The sequence below is a fragment of the Callospermophilus lateralis genome, chromosome 13 (assembly GCF_048772815.1).
Source record: "Callospermophilus lateralis isolate mCalLat2 chromosome 13, mCalLat2.hap1, whole genome shotgun sequence".
Lineage (NCBI taxonomy): Eukaryota > Metazoa > Chordata > Mammalia > Rodentia > Sciuridae > Callospermophilus > Callospermophilus lateralis.
This window is the reverse complement of record NC_135317.1, coordinates 70,859,450-70,872,164: the sequence shown is the minus strand read 5'-3', so window position 1 is coordinate 70,872,164 and position 12,715 is coordinate 70,859,450. Positions and strand designations below refer to the sequence as shown.

Genomic DNA, 12,715 nt, shown 5'->3' with positions numbered 1-12,715 from the left:
GATCTTATTTCTGGAAGTAGAAGTTAACTGATATTTCTAAAGTAAAGGTATAAGGTAATAAAATAAACCTGGGATTGGGCTAATTCATTCAATGGCTACCATGTAGTAAGTGACAGGCACTTTGTAACACTGGTGAACAAAATTCTGCCCTTGCCCTCAGGGGAAGAGGTCAGTCCCATGTCCTTGAACAGAGAACTGGATTGAATTTGGGATCTACCGCTTACTAACGGTATTAACTTAAATGCATTTCTTAACCTAAAAAAGAAAATAGATACTGCCTGGACAGCAGTGAGAGTAAACTAACTAATGTAGAGATATCAGGATGATTTCTGATGCAAGAAAGAGAAGCCTCAAGTTAATACTTTGAACAGTAAGAAATCATCATATCACATATTAGTCCACAGGTATCTCAAAAGCTCCAAGAGATCATCTCAGGAGTTTGGGTTCTAATCTTCGCAGTGTGTTGACATTCATTCTCAGGCTAATAGTACAATGGCTACAGGAATTTCATCTAGACACAGTACCCAAGAGAAAGACCATCCCTTTCTGTGTCTCTTTCCCAGATGCTCTGCCAACCCCAAAGACTTTTCTTCAGGCTCCATTGGCCAGAGCTGTGTTACATAACTGTTCCTTGGCAAGGAGAGTGGAAATACCATAATTGGCTGATTAGATTGATCAATACTTACCTTTGGAACTGGGGATGGGGTCATCTTTGAGCCTCAAAAGAAAAAAATAGATGCACAAAATTGGAATTCTGTCTGCAAGGAAGAAAGGAGAAATAGAAGTTGAGCAGGATACCAACAGGTACCACAATAGTCTACAAATGCCTGCAACAAAGGACTAGTCCTAAGATGTTGAGGGCAACATCTTAGTGCATCTCTTCACTTAGAAATCAAGTCGTTTGTCAGGTGCCAATGAAAAAATTTTCAATACCTTCAGACTGACAGTCTCCAGAAGTGAATGCTGGCTCTCCACAGCTCACTAAAGGTCACCCAGCCCGGCACATGGCCAAGTGGATGTTTTGGGATTGGCTCATTCCTCCCTCTGTTTGAGGCCCCAAGGATCTGGGGTTGCTCTCCTGTGTTGACGGATCCTCCAAACGTCTATACAATGCTCACTCCACACTTGGCAAAGAGAATCTCCTCTGGGATAGAGCCACATAGGCCTGAAGAGAGATGACTCCCAGTCCTGTCCTTTCACTTCAAATAAATAAATACAAAAGTAAAACAAAAGACGGACAGACAAAAAGCAGACTCAAGGAACAGAATTAGGAAAACGTACGCTTTCACAAAAACAAGAGAGAGTAAAATGACCCAAGGGGAAAACCTACCTCTATTCACCCGAGCTCTGAGGAATCAGTATTTTTTAAACTAATTTTTAAAGGTAAAGATTTGTTATCTATCCTCCTCTTCCTAACAGTCCTTTTTTTTCCAGCAGTTTCTTTATTCATCTGAGGCAGGAGGATGAACAAAGGCTCGCTCCTTCTCAAGAAACACCCCCCTCCTTCCTCATCTCCACACCCCTGCCTTGACTTCAGGAAACGTGTTCAGAGAAAACAATTCCAGTTACTGGAAGATCTTAAGGCTTTCCTCTGTGAGTTAACAACAACCTGGCCTCCGACCCCCAAGAAAAGATATTTACCAAGCAATAACAACACCTTTTATGTTATCTCAATATTAGGCAAGTCACTTCGTCTGTCTTAATTCGGATTCCTTTATCACACAGTGAAGTTGGTGGCAGTGAAGCAGAGACTGGTGTGATGTGGCCGTCTTTACTCATTTTCTGTGAGATAACAGAATCCCCAAGACTGGCTAATTTATAAAGAACAGAGACTTGTTTCTTACAGTTCTGGAAGCAGGAAAGTCCAAAGTCAAGGGGTACAAATCTGACAAGGGACTTCTTGCTGCATCATTCCATGATGAAGAGTATCACCTGGTAAGAAAAAAAAAAAATGTGTAAATGCCCAAAAGAGACCCAGAGAGACACAGAACTCACTCTTTTGTCAGAAACTCACTCTTGTGACAGTGAAACTACTCCCATGATAACAGCATTAATTCATTCATGAGGGCAGAGCCAAAAAGAACACAGTTCTGATGCTGCATTGTGGATTTTTGACCTCAAGAATGTGAGATAATAAATGTGTGTTGCTTCAAACTGCTAAATTTGTGCTGATTTGTGATAGCAGCAATTGGAAACAACATCCTCATTGCTCACTTAAAAAATTCTCCTGGCCTCCTGCAGTCATTTGAGTTTGTGACTCTAGCTAATTGCTAGATTAAATAAAAACAAGCCAACAAAGCAGAATTTACAGCTAAATTTTAATCTCAGATAAACAACAAAAACATTTTGGTATAAATATGCCCCGAATATTACTGAGTATCTATATTTTTATTTGCTAAATTCTAATATCAGGTGTCCAGCTCTCAACTGCCCTCACCTGTCTCCATTCCAACTTCACCTGCCATTGCTCTCTTTTTTAGGCCTTATGCTTTGGCCCAACCAGGCTGCCCACCAGTTTCCTGAGCATGTTTGCACTCTTCTTGGGGATCCTGCCTTTGCTTCTCTCCAGTTACTTAAGATTAAGTCAGTGTTCTTCAAGATCAAGTTGAAGATCCAGCTCCTGAAGTGGAGATTCCCAGTTTCTGCCTTGGGGATCCCTCTGTCCTCCCGATTCTCATAGTATGTCATCAATGAAACTTATTTCACATTTATTATTTTGAACTGCAGGGTTACTAATCTTTTAATAGATATCTCTCCACTGCATTACAACCTTTGAATTTTAACTTATTAAGGTATCCCTAGTGTTGAAGGTGCTTCGTCCGTTGGAGTTAGTGGATAGTGTGCCAATGTAAGGATGATCTATCAGCTTTCATAACACACCAGTCCCAAACTTCTCAACCTAAATGACAAAGTTGGCGTGGGCTGTATTCAAAAAAATACCATAAACTGTTGTGACTCAAACAAAAAATATCTATTTCTCACAGTTTTGGAAGCTGAGTGGTCTCAGAATGAGGTGCTAGTAGGTTTGGTGTCTGGTGAGGGCTTTCTGTTTTAAAGGCAGCACATTCTAAGATCTGTGTCCTCACACTGGGGAAGGAATGAGCTGCCTGTGCACATTTTATAAGGGCACTAATACCATTCTTGAAGGGTTCCACCTCTATAACTTCATCTAGTCCAGTTAACTCTCAAATACCCCAACTCCTAATGCCACCAGATTAGGAGGGAAGAATTTTAACATGTGAATTTTGGGAGACACAAGCATCAGTCTGTATCAATGCAACTATGCATTGGAGTTCATGATGGTATGGGTTAGATGGATTTTTTTTTTTTTTTTTCTGGTCTGGACTGGTTAGGTTGGTTGGGGCTGGATGGTTTGGCATGTTTTCATTCATGTCTGGGGCCTCGTGTAGAATCCTGGGAAAATGAATACATGTGGTGCCTCTTTTCATTCTCAAGCAGGCAGGACCAGGCCGTTCACATGGTGGCAAAAGTGTCCCACCAGTGAGAATGTCTTATGTCCCACGATTGCTATCTTCCCAGTAGCCAAAGAAGGCCACTTAACCAAGCCTAGATTCAATGGACAAAGAAATAGAATACTGCTTACAATTCAAGTACATTTCAAAGCAGAACAAGAACAAAGTGAAAGCTATTCCTTCAACAATCTAACCCAGATGCTTCCAGTTTCCAATGAACTCAAACACTTCAACATTCCTCTCAGTTCAAGAAGTAGGCCTATTTTTCCACCTTAGTGTCCACTTGCCTGTGAAACTGTACTTCTACTGGCATGCCAGAGTTCTTCCCCCAGGGGCCAATCCCATGCTGTTTGCTCTGCTTGGAATGCTGCCCCCCCCCCACTTCTTGCCAAGCTAATTATTACATTTCCTTTAAGTCCCCTCCTAAAGTCACTTCCTGAGGGGAGCCTTTCCTGACTGTCCACAGCAGGCCAGGTCTCCTGTGCTGCACGTATGAGCTCCACGGTAGCTGCCTTACAACACTCTCCATGAGTGAGTGTTTTGAATTGTTTTGTGGTGCAGTTCTTTGTTTAATGTTGTCTGTCCTCATCTGAAAGTGTTTCGGGGCAGAGACTGAGTCTATCTTGTTCCTTGCTGAGTTATCGACATTTAGCAAGAGCTTAGCATAGAGCAGGTACCCTAGGAAAAAAAATGAATGAACGTAAGAATGCACGGAGGGGCTCTTTGTGCTCAGCATGGTAGAGGCCCGTTCAGAAACCTCCCAGATTAGAAAGTATAGGAAACTGCGATTTATGGGAGAGTGAGACTGGGTCACACAAAATTATTCTGGAGCAACTCTATACTAAATGACAGTGAAATGCCAGATGTTGAACTGTAAGTTCTGTGGGAGATCAGGATAAAGGGATCGGAATTGGCCAAGTGGTCACAGAAAACCTCATCTAGCAGGCAGTACCTGAGCCAGGTCCAGAGGGGGAACAGGATTTAGATGCAATGAAGTTAGGGAAGGAGGCTAATATGACCAGGTCATGAGTTGGATCCTCTGTTGTTCCTATTGGACTCTTGTCCTCACAAGCTACTGATCCCAACAGAGAGTGTGTTTGTGTGTGTGTGTGGGGGGGGTGGTTCCACAAAGCTATTCCTACCATCCCTGAAACAATTCAAGAAGATTATGTTTGGAGGAGACGGCAAAGTTGATTAAAATAGCTCACTCACAGAGACCTATCATCTGCTTCTACTCTTCTAGAAAGCTTGTGGTCTGGACACTCTCTGTCCCTCTTCATCTCTTTCACTTTTCACTATTTATTATGAAAACCTCCCAAACATACACAAAGAAAGTACAAGAAATCCCATCACCAATTTCAACAAGCATCAATACCATATTTGTTTTATAAGTCTCTCTCTCCCCAACCCTCTCTTTCTCTCTTTTAACTAAAGCATGTTAGAACAAATTCCAGATAAAATATCATAACACCCCTTAAATACTTCAATATGATGTCTAAAAGAAATAAGGGCATTTTCTTATATAATCACAATACCTTTTCACGCCTAAAAAAATAAAGCAAAATTCCTCAATATTATTTAATACCCAGTCTATATTCAAATTTTTCTGATTAATTAAAATATGTCTTTTTATAGTTGGTTTAGTGGAATCAATATCTAAATGAGATCCACACATGAGTTTTGTGACATGTCTCTTTTTATCCAGGCTAATGGATGTTCTCTTTTGACTGGGGTTTCTCTTTGCTGACAACATACCTCAGATCTCATAGCCTTTATCTCACCCCTACATTGGCAGGGAGCTAAGAGATTACGAGTGAAGTCTGTATGGAGAGAAAGTCAGGGGAAGGAGGGAATATTAGAGTCCTCAGATCTTATGAAAAGAAATACCTAATCAGCTTCAAGAGAAACAGATTAGAGTAAGAGATCTAAGAGAACTGGAGTTGACCTGCATGCTCTCCTAACACCTAAGAATGACAAGAATTTACCAAGATCTTAAGAGGTGGATTCCTGTGGGTAAGAGGGGGAGGGCCAGAGAAAGGAAATCAGAATGAATCCGAAGGACAGCTCAGAATCATAGGCAGGACTAATGTGCTGGACCCAGAGCAAAATTAAAAGCCCAGAACTCTCCTTCAAAAAGTATTAGGTTGGGGCTGGGGATGTGGCTCAAGCGGTAGCGCGCTCGCCTGGCATGCGTGCGGCCCGGGTTCAATCCTCAGCACCACATACAAACAAAGATGTTGTATCCGCCGAGAACTAAAAAAAATAAATAAATATTAAAAAATAATAAAAAAAAAAAAGTATTAGGAATTTCAGGGCAGTAACAGCAAAACATTAAACCAAGCCTGGGACCCTGCTGAGCAGAGAGAGGGCACAGAGACCTGTGTGACTACATGTGGCCAAGTCCAGGAGGCCCCTGGGAGCTATATTACAATGCTTTGCTAGCAAGTGTCTTGTTTGTGTTTCAGAGATGAGCAGAGGCAGGGGAAAGCCTTCCTATATCTGATAGCTACCACCAGCATCTTAGACTTGTCAGGATGCTTAGCAATGGTGAATGGCTTCCAGAGGGTCATAGATCAATGCTATGTAATTCTCACCCAGGGGTAGTGTGGGTGTGGATCCTCTAGCTTTTGCATTAGATTATGAGAGCATGAGCTGTAGAGTCAGAAAGCCCGGCTTCATTTCCAGACTCTGTTACTTACTGGTTACTGTATAACCTCAGTCAGTTACTTGATTTTCTATTTTATGCAGTTAATAAAAGTACCTACCTCAGAGGGTTATATGAGAATTAAATTAGTCCTTATTGGCTGACACATGCCAAGCACTATATGTGCTTTCAAAACAAATCTAGAGGGGCTGGGGCTGTGGCTCAGTGACACAGCATTCGCCTAGCTAGTGTGAGGGGCCACTGGGTCTGGTCCTCAGCACCATATAATAAATAAATAAATAAATAAAAATATTGTGTCCGACTACAACTAAAAAAATATTTTTAAAAAATCCTAGAAGCTAGAGCTGTATGGGTTCCGTCTTAGTCTGTTTTTTGTTGCTATGACAGAATACTTGAGACTGAGTGTTTATAAAGAAGTTTACTTTGAGTCATGGTTCAGGAGGTTGAGATATCCAAGAGGAAGGCATCAACATCTTTCCTTCTAGAAAGGGCCCTGTGCTACTTCAACTCATGACAGAAAGAAGGACAAACAGGTACATGCAGAAGAGAAAGAGGCCAAACTCCCCAATAGCTAACCCATTCATATGAGAAAGGAATTATCTATTCATGTGGGCCCCACTGCCATGATCCAAACACTTCCCAACTCCCAACAGAATGAGTTTCCAAGATATGAATTGTGGGGGGAACATACTCACACCACAGGTCTAGACAGACACCTGGTAATAGAACCTATAGGACTAAGACTGACTCTGCTCTTTTAGTGGAGAGAGGCTGAGCCAAGCATCCTGATTTTGTACCCAAAAAACTTACACAATGATTATTCACTAAATAAGTAGTCATTGAGGGCTGAGGTTGTGGCTCAGTGGTAACACACTTGCCTGGCATGTGTGAGGCACTGGGTTCGATTCTCAACACCACATACAAATAAATAAGGGTCTATCAACAACTAAAAAAAATACCTTTATTGAAAAAAAAAAAAGTGGTCATTGAGCATCTACTATGTGCCAGGCACTCACTGAATAGAGAGTGAGGTAGGATTGGTTCTCTTCCTTATGGTGCTGATCATCTAGTTCTATCTGTAAGGTTAGTCCTGCCCAAGTCTAGGACCAGGCCTGGCACCAGTAGGAAGAAGAGGAGATACCCTCAGCCTGTAGCCCACTTAAGTATCCTGATTCCTTGTTATGAATCTGCTCTGTGATTTGGACCAAGACCCTGCCTTGAATAATTCAGTGTTCTCTCACTAAGATACAAACTTTTATTTCCTGCCCCAAACCTAGACATCCCCAGACTGAGTTCTAACACTTGCTATTACAGTCTCCAAGATGCTGTGAGCAGCTTGGCTCTCCCCGCACCCCACACCACAGACATACTTGGAGGGGTTCTTGGATCTGAGATTTGGTTTGGGTCATCCTTGGTTAACAGTGATGATATCACATTGTCCTTCCCAGGCTGGCCCGGGACCACGTGTGTCCATCTCTCCAATAACTAGTCCTTGACTTTGTCCTTGTGTCCTTAACACCTTCCCACTCCTGGAGTCTGCATAGCTGCATGGATTTAGCTTCCCATCTTAACAACACTCAAGCCCAGGATCTGAAGGATACAGGCTGGGGTGCTGGGGGACCTGACATTGAAACCAGACTCATTTCCTTCAACAAAATTCTTGGCTCTCTGCCAAGACCTTTGAGGGGTAGTTTGTGACAAGATGGCCACGGAAGATAAGGTTGGGTCTTCAAGGTGAAGGGAAGGTGATGGGTGAAGATGCGAGCTGCTTTCCTGATGGCAGGTCCCAACCCTGAGGCCATTGTGAATGCAGCTCCCCCACCTCCTCGGCAGCCTGGGGACACTGGCACTCAGCCATCCTGGCTAAAGGCCTCCAGGCAACTAGACTCTTCAGGTGATAAAGAGTGTCGGGCAGAAGGCCAAGGGGAGTGTTTTCCACATTCTTCTTGTTCCCCAGATCTGCATTTTAGAATTTCTGAAATGGTGACACTGGGGGAAAGAAAAGTATTTCCAAAGTCACTTTGAAAAGAAGCAATTTATGTTCGTTTTCCCCCTTCACTGAGTCATGGTACGTTACCGAGCTGCAGGTCCTGTTGATGGAGTATTACAGGAACAGCAAGAGCCAGACCACAGAAGTTACACCAAGAAAATCAGAAGGACTTCCATGTGTAAATCTGGGGTTGTCTCTGAATCCTTTGGCCCTGGAAAGGGAGAACAGAGCCCAGACTGGGAAGAGGCCAAGCAGGAGGACCGACAATGGGGAAGGTGGCCAGGGCATGATGCCAGGACTTTTTATCCTGTTAGGCCATCGCGTCCCTGCAACTTCCAAACATAAAACATTCATCTTACAGAAACTCTAGGCCTCTGAGTGGCAGGGCTGGGGCAGGGGGGCAATGGAGTCTGTCTTTGGGTAACTATACACACACACACACACACACACACACACACACGCACGCTAAGAGATTTGAAAACAATTGAGGTTGATGACTTGAAGGACCAACTAAAATAATTAATTAATGAGCAACCAAACCTTGGTGAAAGAGAGGGAGGAAGTACAAAATATTGACTTTCTAAAAGCATACTTCAGTTTAGAAGAACAAAATTTTAACATCCCAGAAAATAAAACAAGTGTTCGGAAAGACAGAAGTACTGATTTACAGGCGATGCAGGACACGGCAGACACATTTTTCCTGTGGAATGTCAAGGAAGACTTGGAACAGGTAGAATTTAAGCCTGACCTTGATGGTTGGAGGATTTACAATAAGAAGCACCTACTGAGTGCCAGGCAGTGTGTGAAGAACTGGGAACCCAAAGATGAGCACCTCATGGGTTCTGTCCCCAAGGAAGTGCTCTTAGTGTTGTGTGGGTAGCAGAGGTGTGAACAGTAAGTACTGGTAAGTGGTGTGATCACCGTGTGCTGGGTAGGTAGGCAGGGGGTATGGTGTGCGTGCGTGCGTGTGTGTGTGTGTGTGTGTGTGTGTAGAAAGAGAGAGAGTTCTGGATGGGGTCTGCTGAGGATGTGGTTTATTCGTGAAGATTCATACTGAATCTTCAAGCCTCGGTTCACTCTATGGACTTGGAGGGAGCACATTCCAGACTAAGAAGCCATGAGCACAAAGGCACAGACAGACGCCATAATAAAGACAGGGTGAAAATTCAGAGAAGTCTGTAACAGGAGCAAAGGGTGTGTGGGGGTGTGGCAGCAGATATGTCTGGGCCAAGTGGACAGGACAAAGGTCAGGCAAGCCTTGTAGGCTAAATTAAGAGGGTGCATTTTATCTTGTAAAGGGCAGGAGAGAATGCTAACCTTTCAGAAAAATTGTTCCCTGGAAGAAGGGCATTTTATTGCTTAGAGAATCCAGGGAAAGGGAGATCAGTTGTGAGGTGGGGGGTTGGTTGAGAGAAATGGGTCACCAAGACTTTTAATGAGGGAAATTGCAGCAGTTCATAGGATGTTCATAGTCATGTGTGATACACAGGGTGGATTAGAGGTGGGAGTACTATTTGGGACTAGGGACACCTTTAGGAGATAATGCCCCCATGAAAACTACTTATCTTAACAAATACTTTCCCCCCTCGGAGTGTTAATTTTAATTTAGGGATTGTTAAAATGGCAGTCATTTCTGTGCCTTTCAATTTCTTTTTCCTCTGAGTCAAAATGAATTTTGCCTATCAGAAATCATCAGAAATGACTTCAACTCTTTGTCTTCCGAGACCAACTTCAGAGTGTGGTGCTCCTGGTCCACAGTGGAAGTAAGGTCTGTTGTTGCAATGCTGTGCTTTTTTCTAGAAATTTGAGATCTGCTGGCACAATTGTGTTTGTTTAAAATAACTAAAGCAAACATCCCGGTGCAGTCCCCACATTCTGCATAAGGGTCCTTTGCCCTACTGCCTAAGTGGTTCATTTAGACTTAGATCAGTCTACTAAATGGACGTCTTTAAGATAACTGTCCTCTGAGGAAAAGTTGAGGTTTAAGAAAAAAAGTGACTTTTGTTCTAATGCCAAATCCCTGGGAGACTGGTGCTTGGAATGTTTACATCCTCCTGACTTCTTACATGATTTCTCCAATTCTTACACTTCCTACACCAAGAGCAAAGCACAACTTGACCCTGGATGAGTACGTGGTGGGTCTGCCAGGCTGGCTGTGTAACTCAGGCTTTGCCATGTGCACGGGCTCGTTAGTCAGGAGGTTGGAGCTGAGGGCAAATAAGGTTGAGGTCTTAGTTGAAATTCCTGTAAAAAGCCAATTGGCTGGGCACACCCTGCCCTCTGCTCTCTCTGGCCCAGGTCATGAAGGGGACTAGGTGAGAGGGCGTAGATGGCTCACAGCAGCCCAGCCCTGCTCAGCTCTCTCAAATTGCCTTGCGTGTCCTGAATGGTGGTGGGCCAGTCATTCAGACTCCAGACACAATGAGACCTTGATTAAGCCACCTTCTGGGAAGAAAACACCATTATATCTTTCAGTCATGATATTTTTCCAGGTCTCATTAGTGATGTGAAACAGTGTGGCAATTTTTCTACTAAACAGAAAACATTTTGTCTGCTGCGCCTGTCAAAAATACCCTGTCTGACAGCTTCAATTTGGCCCCAACAATTTTAAGCCCATACGGTGAGGCCATAGTCCCTCCCCACTTCCTCCTTCTTTTCCGTTTCCCTCACTCACCAAGGTCTCTCCTCCCCTGGCAGATGCTGGAGGCCTTTCTGTTCCCTAGCAAACCAGGAAAGGCTCTGGTAATGGTTGTTTGTACTCGCAGGTTAACAGGCTGCCCTTCACAGCAATGATCTGGGGGAGGAATTTGGCACATAGGGTGAGGCCATGTCTCCCTTTCCCACTTCCTCTTTCTATACCTCTCCCTCACTCACCATGGCAATGATCCCTGTCACCATTCCTTCAACTAGGCGTTTCGTTTCAAGGCTTTTTCTGGGAGGCTGTAAGTAGAGGGTTGCTGTTAAGAGTGGGTAGTCTGTTAAAAACAGCATACTACAGGGACACAGCCACATCAATGCTTTAGCAGCACAATTCATAATAGCTAAAGTGTGGAACCAACCCAGATGCCCTTCAGTTGATGAATGGATAATGAAAATGTGGTATATATACACAATGGAATACTATTCAGCATTAAAAGAGAATAAAATCATGGCATTTGCAGGTAAATGCATGGAGTTGGAGAATATAATGCTAAGTGAAATTAGCTAATCCCAAAAAAACAAATGTGAAATGTTTTCTCTGATATAAGGAGGCTGATTCATAATGGTGTTGTGGGGAGGAGCATGAAAGGATTAGACAAACTCTAGATATAGCAAAGTGGAGTGAAGGGAAGGGAAGGGGCAGAGGGGTAGGAATGATGGTGGAATGAGATGGACATCATTACCCTAAGTACATGTATGAAGACATGAATGGTGTGACTCTACTTTGTGTACAACTAGAGACATGAAAATTTGTGCTCTATAGGTGTAATATGAATTGTAATTCACTTTCTGCTGTCATACATAACAAATTATAGTTTTGAAAAAATTAATAAACAACACTTCACACAGAAAAAAAAAAAAAAAAAGAGTTCACCATGCTAAGTGAAATAAGCCAATCCCCCAAAACCCAAACACTCAATGTTTTCTCTGATATGTGGATGGTAACATACACTAAGGGGGCAGGGGAAGAATAGAAGTTCATTTGATTAAAAGAGGAATGAAGGAAAGGGAGGGGGATGGGAATAGGAAAGACAGTAGAATGAATCGGACATTACTTTCCCATGTTTATATATGAATCCATGACCTGCGAAACTCCACATCATGTACAACCACTAGAATGGGAAGTTGTACAGCATGTCTGTATACTATGTCAAAATACACTCTACTCATGTATATCCAAAAAGAACAAATAAAAAAAATTGTTTTAGAGGGATAAATAAATAAATACATTAGACTAACACCATGTAAAAGAGACTCCAGAGAGGTCTCTCATTTCATTTGTCATTGGAAGACACAAAAAGTTACATCTATGAACCAGAAAGCAAGCTCTCACCAGGCACACCAGATTTGCTGGTGCCTTGATCCCAGAAGTTTTAGTCACCAGAACAGTGAGAAATTAAAAAAAAAAAAAAAAAAGAGAGAGAGAGAGTGGGTAGTCTGGAACCAGATGAAAGCCATGTTGGAATCTGGCTCTGCTAATTACCAAGTGTGTAAGTCACACAGAGGGGACACTGAGGCTTGGCAGAATGACGTACCCCTCTGTAAAGGACAGTCCATACACAAGGCAGTGTTGCTGTGAGGACTGAAGAAAATTCACGTTAGCACTCAAGCATCACCTGGTCCATGACAGATGACATCTCTGATTATTTATTAGGGAATGGACACACTACTGCAGACACTTTTACAACAACTTGCAAGAGGAGAAAATTATCAGATTTTTTTATTATGAAAAAATTTAAACATGTAGAAAACTCAAAAGAATAGTATTGTTGACACATTTCTCACTTAGGTTGTCTGCATTTTACCATATACATACAAACATAATTTTAATCCATATCAATATAAGAAAAACAACCATCTCTTGAAAATAAGGACATTTTCCTACAT

The 12,715-nt window shown here is 42.6% G+C and overlaps 1 long non-coding RNA gene across 1 annotated transcript; it reads right to left on the bottom strand.

Annotated features, from left to right (window-relative positions):
* Positions 1-502: 502 nt before the first annotated feature.
* On the bottom strand, positions 503-1,420 carry LOC143379591 (uncharacterized). Its single transcript, XR_013088485.1, has 3 exons — positions 1,331-1,420; positions 934-1,199; positions 503-758 (listed from the first exon to the last, which is right to left on the bottom strand). It is a non-coding gene; the product is annotated as an uncharacterized LOC143379591 (long non-coding RNA).
* Positions 1,421-12,715: the final 11,295 nt, after the last annotated feature.